Source organism: Megascapheus bottae, unplaced genomic scaffold (genome assembly GCF_031878675.1).
Source record: "Megascapheus bottae isolate mThoBot1 unplaced genomic scaffold, mThoBot2.hap1 HAP1_SCAFFOLD_40, whole genome shotgun sequence".
Taxonomy (NCBI): domain Eukaryota; kingdom Metazoa; phylum Chordata; class Mammalia; order Rodentia; family Geomyidae; genus Megascapheus; species Megascapheus bottae.
This window is the reverse complement of record NW_028327715.1, coordinates 4,186,142-4,193,733: the sequence shown is the minus strand read 5'-3', so window position 1 is coordinate 4,193,733 and position 7,592 is coordinate 4,186,142.

The following is a 7,592-nucleotide window of genomic DNA, read 5'->3' as shown; positions in this document are numbered from 1 at the left end:
TGGGTCCAGCAGTTGAAAGGAAAAGGAGATGTGATACACAACAGTGAAAATTCATGATAGAAACCAGGCGCCAATGAGGAACCACTGTACTAATAGCTTCTCAGGGGCTAAGATGTGGAGACTGAGATTCCAAGCCGTCTCCAGAAGAAAAGTTCCTGACACTCAAAGGTCAAAAGTAGAAGAGTGGCTGAAGTGATAGAGTACCAGCCTGGAGCCAAGAAGCTCAAGGACAGTACCCAGAACCAGAATGTAAGCCTCACAACTGGCACCAGGAAAGAACACAAACATTAACCACTTCATATCTGTCTTCCAAGCTCCACTGGAGGCATAAATAGGAGCATCCCAGTCCAGAGGTCAGTGTGGATGAGGGGACATGAAGGGACAGGTGTCAAGGAATATCATAGGGCCTACAAATGACATCACCTTTCCAAGCTGAAATACAGTGTCCCCTAACCCACTGCTGATAGCCACACACTTGGACGAAATCAAATTTTCCTAACTCCATCAGACAGACAGGATTCAGCCAGGCCTCAATCTCAGGGCCCTGTGAGGACGGTCTTGTGGTTGTAGACTGAGAGACTCTGTCAGTGGCCAGAACATACTGGGCTGAGCCTCAGTGCTTTTCTGTTTGCAGCTTGGGACGTGGTGGAGTTTAGCCCTGAGGCCTGTCCACCGGGCATCCCATAGAATCTTACATGACTCCTCTCCTTACCATTGCCCTGTTCTATCTCTTTGAAGTCACCAGCTTAGGACATTGGAAATTGTGGTTAAAGGGATACAGGACTGGGCACCAGGAGGCACAGAGCCCATCTGTATCTCCTCTAAGGTGGTGTGGCTGCTGCACCCAGGGCTACCTGGGAGAGTAGTATTGAACAGTGGCTGAAACTCTGAATGGATGAGGTCATGCTCAGGACTAGCAAGTGGTGAGAAAAGGGGTCATCTGGGGAGGGTGTGTCAGAAGGAAGGGCTCAACTGAAGGGCCCTGCACAGATGACCTCACTTCCTTCACAGTGGAACTTAGAACCTTGGTATCCCGGCAGCCACAGTCAACACAAGCCCCCAACTGCTCACTTGTGTGGCTAACAGACATTCAGGAGATGTTTGCCAGATTTTTCTCAAATGGGAGAGGCTCGGGCCTCATGGAAGAGCACAGAGGGTGCCTGGCCCACGTCTGTCCAAACAAGGCCAGGCCTGGCCGTGGACACTTCTGGAGATGCTGTTACTGGACCCAACAGGTGACATGGGGAGGTTCAGGGCAGTGAGAGTCTGGGTAGCTGAACATATGTAAATTTCCTGGTCATTAACGGCTCTCCTCTCCCTATGTGTGTGTGTGTGTCTGTGCTTGTGTGTATGTGTGGTTAATAATTCTTTAAGTAATTCACCTGACCCTAGGTTCGCATATTCCACGTGCCTTTTTCTTTTAGCATAGAGCTGTTAAGTATGCTTTGTCAATAGTCATGTGCATGCGTACTAAATGAATGACAAACAAAAATCAGAGATGTGTACTCATATTCGTTGACTCTCTGGCTAATCCACACTCGTGTAAACATGTGATGACACACTACTCAGGATGAAACATAAGGAGTATGCTTGGTCTCAAAAGGGAAGGCCAGGTGAAAGTCATCCTAAGGGAACACAAACATTGCCAGGGGCTAAATTCTTTTGGCTAGAGTCCCTCAGCTTTCCTGTCTCAGGTTAGTACTATACCGCATGAGACACACGTTCCTATGGTACCACATGGATACTTGGACTTTAACTCTCACAGAATTTCCTCCATAGGCTGCCTTTGAATCTCCTTGACATCTCAGACTCCAGAGTAGCTAGAGTGCAGGCATAAGCCGCTATCACTGAGCCTGTTACTTTCTTTTTTTAAAATTAATTTATTATACATTCATTCATTTACTTACTTATCCTGACACCCAAAGTACATATTTTTATATTTTTATTGTAATTAATAAAAGGGTTACATGATATTTGCCAGATAGAAGGTGCATTAATTCACATACATTGATACCCTTTCACATGTCTAGGTACCCACTACCCTCCCCCCCCCGTCTTGGTTTTCTCCCTTTCCCTATCAAATTTCAAATAACCAAATACAAATAAATTCAATATATCAGAAAACAAAGTGAGATACTGTAACAATATGAGATACCCAAGGGACAGCAAAGGAGATGAGAGATAACAGAGTACATTAAGGACAACAATCATTCATTATATGAGCGTGTTTCTTTCATCTTAGAAAAGGAATGAATCAAAGCAAGGCAGGACAGATGATTTTTGGATTGTTAGTTTGCTTGTTTTTGTTATGCATTGAACTCGAGACCTTATTCTTAAGATAGACAACCCCATGAGCCTGTAAACCTTAATCACTGTTCTTTTTTCAATAAGTGGACTCCTCGTTAGTACATGATTGAGTATGGAGGACACTCAATGGGATAGGAGTACCTTGCTCCTATCCTCCTTATGAATGGTGGTCATCCCATAGGCATGAGGTTCAAGAGACCCGTGGTCACCCACCCACACAGGACTGCAGCCTCTCAGAAAATGTCACTGGAATTGCAGAGAACATACACTGGACTTACAACACATGGTATTCCATTTAAATGCACAGGGCCGGGAATGTGGCCTAGGGGTAGAATGCTTGCCAGGCATGCACAAATCCCTAGGTTCAACTCCACAGTACAACAGAAACAGGAAAACCTGCAAAGAGGTGCTGAGAAACAAGAGGTAGAGCCTTGGCCAGAATCTCTAGGAAACACTAAACCCCAAATAACTACTCCAAAAAAGCAGGCAGTGACCCTGTGGCTCAAATGCTAGAGCTCTAGCCATAGGAAAAAGTAAAGTTTAAGGGACAGCTCCCAAGCATGTATTTAAAGATATCCAGACTGGTAAAAGAAAAGCAAAATTAGATTTGGCAATTCAGTCTAGGCTTCTGACAATTACTTACATATAGCCATAGAAGAGAGAGATGCACAAATATGTAAGTATATATAAGTGTGTGTGTGTGTGTGTGTGTGTGTGTGTGTGTGTGAGAGAGAGAGTGTTCTCAAGAAACTCAAGGGTATGATGTAACATAGTGGAGATAGAAAGCAACTGCTCTATGTAGTCAAGAGTTCCAGCATCCCTAGATCTAATGACTCTCCTCAGTGTGTAGGTCTTCCACTGTTAAAGAAGCTTCAATCTTGGACAGATGTTCCATGTCTGATGATGTCCTGTAATGCTGACTTCTATGCAGTCCAATAATTGCTAGAAAAGTGATTTCACTGCAGAAAATGGACAAACATATTTCTGAATTCAAATAATGCCAATGGGGCTAATAGGCCTCAAAGGAGTATGTCACCAGATGACCATGAAACTCACATTCAAGAATCTGCACACAGAACATTCTCCAACAATGATCCAATGTTAGGATACACAAATAGCCTAAAAGAATACCAAACATGCACATCATTCCTCATATCTGGCTGAATGTGGGGTTTCTATGAGGTTACACCATAAAATAGACTTCTGATTCAAATCAGTAGAAAGAGATAATGAAGGACACTGCATATTAATGAAGGGAATGATCTAAGGGGAAAACACTCAAGAAGAGGTAAATATTGATGCACAAACCAATGAATCAACTATTATACTTTAAAACAGTGTCCTGAGGCTACCCAAAGATGATGGATCCGTTCAACAATAGATGTTAACAATCTACTCTCAGCAAAGTAAATGTTAACCCAACTAAATCATCTGTGAAGACCAGGCTGAAACATCTGACAAAACAATTACCCCATATACTAATCTGTTTGCTATATATATATAAATATAAATATAAATAGACAGGTATATATAGGTACTCAGAAACATATCTCTATGAACGACACTGTATAGAAAAACATTTTTTTCTTGTGGGGTTTTGCTGATTCTGTTTTCTTATTTCTTTCTGTACACTTGTTTTGATGTCTATCTTGGGTAGGAACATAGAACTCAGGACAAAAGTGTGAAAATGTTCATCACTGATGTTCAATAGACATTGTACTGAAAGAAATCTAGACAAGTCACATGTAGAAGCAGAAGTAGGAAACTGATAGTTTGCGGAAGGAATGACACTGGACCAAAGGAAAAGAACTCAATACATATCCTATGTAACTGTAACCATTCTACGCATCTGTGAAAATAATGTTAACTTCTTTACATAGGGATAAAAATCACAGTGAGAGCCCGGTTGGTGCTGGTGGGAGGCTGAGATCAGAGGATCACGCTGCCTGTGCAGAAAAGTCCCCATGAAATGTTCCTCACACATAGCCACTGGGGCTTAAAGCTGTAGTACTCTAGCTTTAGGCAAAAAGAGCTCTAGAACAAGATCCAGGTCCTGAGTACAAATTCCTAAAGACAGGAAGGGCAAGGTTGGAGACCTTGACAATACCCAGGTGCTCATGGGCTCTAAGCTATGTGACCACAGCTGGGAGAGCCTGCGGGCTGCATGGGGTCCTCTGCAAGCTGGAGGAAGGAGGGGTCCAGTCCTCCACCTCACTCCTGAGGGCAGATGTCCATTCAGCCTCTCAGGCCCCTGCCAAACTCTCGAGGAACAAGTGGGAGAATGAGGGGGGAGCAATGAAGACACCAGGAAGACAGCAGAAGCACACGTGTGTCCAGGAGCAGGTTAGAAAAGAGGTCCCTGTGGCTGGAGAGACATGACACAACACACTTCCCAGACCAGGAAGTGGCCGCACAGGTCCATACTGAAATACAGTGTTCCCCAAACCCACTGCTGACTGCCACAAAATGAGGAAGTCACACTTCCCTTGAGACCACACTCGGCCAAGCTCTACCCAGGTGTCAATCCTCCGGTCCCAGTAAGGAAGGGGTTGTGCCCTGTCTAGACAACAACTGTGTATCAGGGACAGAGCACCTTGGCATGAGCCTCCGTGATTTTCTACTTGCAGCATGGCAACTGGTGAGACTTGACCCTGAAGCCTGACCACTGGGGAATCCATAGCATCTCTCAGGAATCTTCATCTTAAGGTTTCCCTTTCGTGTCTTAGAAGACAAGTGAGGAGCAGAGTGGGACTTGAGAGAAAAGGGGTTTAAGGTTGGGTCCCGTGAGGCTAAGAACCCAATTGTGTCTCCTCCATGGTGGTGTCTACTCCACACAGGTCTACCCCGGGACCATAGAATTGAGGTGCTGGGGTAACACTGAACAGCTATGTCCTGCTCAGAGCCAGCACAAGGATAGAGAAGGGGACCTTTGGAGAGGGTGTGTCAGAAGGAAGGGGTCAATTGAAGGGACCTCCACAAATGACCTCATTGCCTTCACAATGGAACTTAGAACCTTGGTATCCCAGCCCCCACAGTCAAAACAAACCCCCCACAACTCACTTGTGTGGCTAGCAGACGTTCAGGAGATGTTTGCCAGTTTTTCCTCAAATGGGAGAGTCTCAGGCCCCATGGAAGAGCGCAGAGGGTACCTGGCACACGTGTGTGGAAACAAGGCCAGTCCTGGCAGTGAAAACTTCTGGGTCATTGGACCCCACAGGTGACATGGAGGCCCAGGCCAGTAAGTGGCTGGAAAGCCCACCACATCTAAGTCTCCAGTCATTACCAGCTCATTTGTGTATGTGTGTGTGTGTGTGTGTGTGTGTGTGTGTGTGTGTGTGTGTGTGTGTGTGTGTGTGTGTGTGTGTATGTGAGAGATGGGGGGGCGAGGCAGACAGAAAGACAGACACAGACACAGAGAGAGGCATACAGACAGACAGAAAGACATGGAGACAGAAGGACTGACAGAGAGTGACAAGAGAGTAAGACAGAGAGACCGAGAGAGTCAGGGAGAGAGAGACAAAGACAGCAAGATATACATAGAGAGAATAGGAAGTCATTTTAATGTAATTCCCTAGACTGTATGTCACAGTCCTCTTTGGTTCCCTAGTTTCAGCTTAAACTATTCCCCTGGTCCCACTCCAGGATGAAGCTCCAAGCCAGGACAAGGGCTGCAGGGCAGGCACCCTGGAGCAGCTGGTGGAACACTTGGTGCCTGCCCAGCTGACCGGGGAACACTTCTTCATCCCCACCTTCCTCTCCACTTACCGAAAATTCACCAGCACCAAACACGTCCTGGACCTGCTCTTCCAAACGTGAGTACCAACTGCAAGGGCAGTGGACTCTTTTTCTCCACGGGACCCTGGGAATGACCTGCACAACTCTCAGGGCTACTGTGATCCTGTGGAGTGGGGGTGGGCAGAGAAGCATCTTAGGTTATGCCAGGGCCATGGGAAATGCCTTGTGTGCTCCCCGGTAGTGTAGGCTCAGACTTGTGACCTTCTTCCTCAGGACACAGCTTTCTGCCTCCAAGCTCTGAGCCCTCAGACAAAGCAGACTTTCCCTGTTTGGAGAATGGTTCCTCAACTACACATAGAGCAGGGATAGCTGAAGGCAGAGTGAGAGACCCTCGGCCCACAGGATTCTCAAGGGAGAAAAGGCTTGTCCCTTTCCATTGCACATAGGTTGAAGCCCCTCCGGGTCTGGACATGTTTGTAGGGAGAAAGCACAAATAAGCCGCACTGTTGCAAGCTGGATAAAACACAGGAAGAGACAGCCAGTAACTGTGCAATTCCTCCACAGGTTCAGTAGAGGTGAGGCCTTCAAGGACTCCTCTACACAGGATGAAATCCTGCCTTTCTCCAGCCAGGATGGCATGCCACAGGACAAACTCAGAAAGTGAGTGGACTTTGCTCTCAAAGGAGGGCATCTGTGTGCACAGTGGAGCCAGGTTTGAGTGTAGCATGGTGGGCAAGCTCAGGATCCCAGAGATCTTGACGTCCTCACCACAGGGTTGAAGTGTGGCATATGTATGCAGGAGGAGGCTGACCCATGACTGGGAATGCTGTTGGGAGAGCTGAGCCCTGTGCCAACCCATCCTCTCCACAGCCCCTGATGCCCAGCCTTGCCTGTCCTCACCATGGCCTCGCAAACAGGATTAGAGCATTGATGTCATGTTTTAGGACTTCTGCTGACCCTAGGAAGGCTGGAGGAGTAGAAGGCCTGGCTGGGTCACCAAGAGAACAGTGAGGTGGGGAGATAGCCCACATGTGGCTCTTGGAACTGAGGCAGCAGAGTCACCAGTGGATGTGCACCAGCAGCCAGTTCATGCCAGGCATACAACAGACCCCATGGAGACTCAATGCAGTGGGGAGGGACTAGAGAGCTGCAGGAGTATGGGGAGCTCCCTGGAGAGGGGAGAGTTGCTCATCCCATGATTGGGTGCTGGCTCCCTGGAATTCCCTTCAATCCTTCCTTGGTTCCTGAGCACTGTCACTACCTCCACCACCAAACAAGCTTGGCTTGGGGAGATACTGATGTCCATATTTCAAATGAGTGCTGAGAGTGTCTGGGGTAGCCGCTGGCCAGGTTTCTGACTCTGCTGCCCCCCATCTGCCCCTAGTGCCCTCTCTTCTATCCTGGACATGTGGCTGGACGAGTACAGGGAGGACTTCTGCCAGCCTGCACACGTTGCCTGCCTCAAGAAGTTGCTGGCTCACCTGAAGAGGCACATGACTGGAACACACATGGAGAGCCGTGCACAACGGCTCCTGGATCAGATGGAGGCC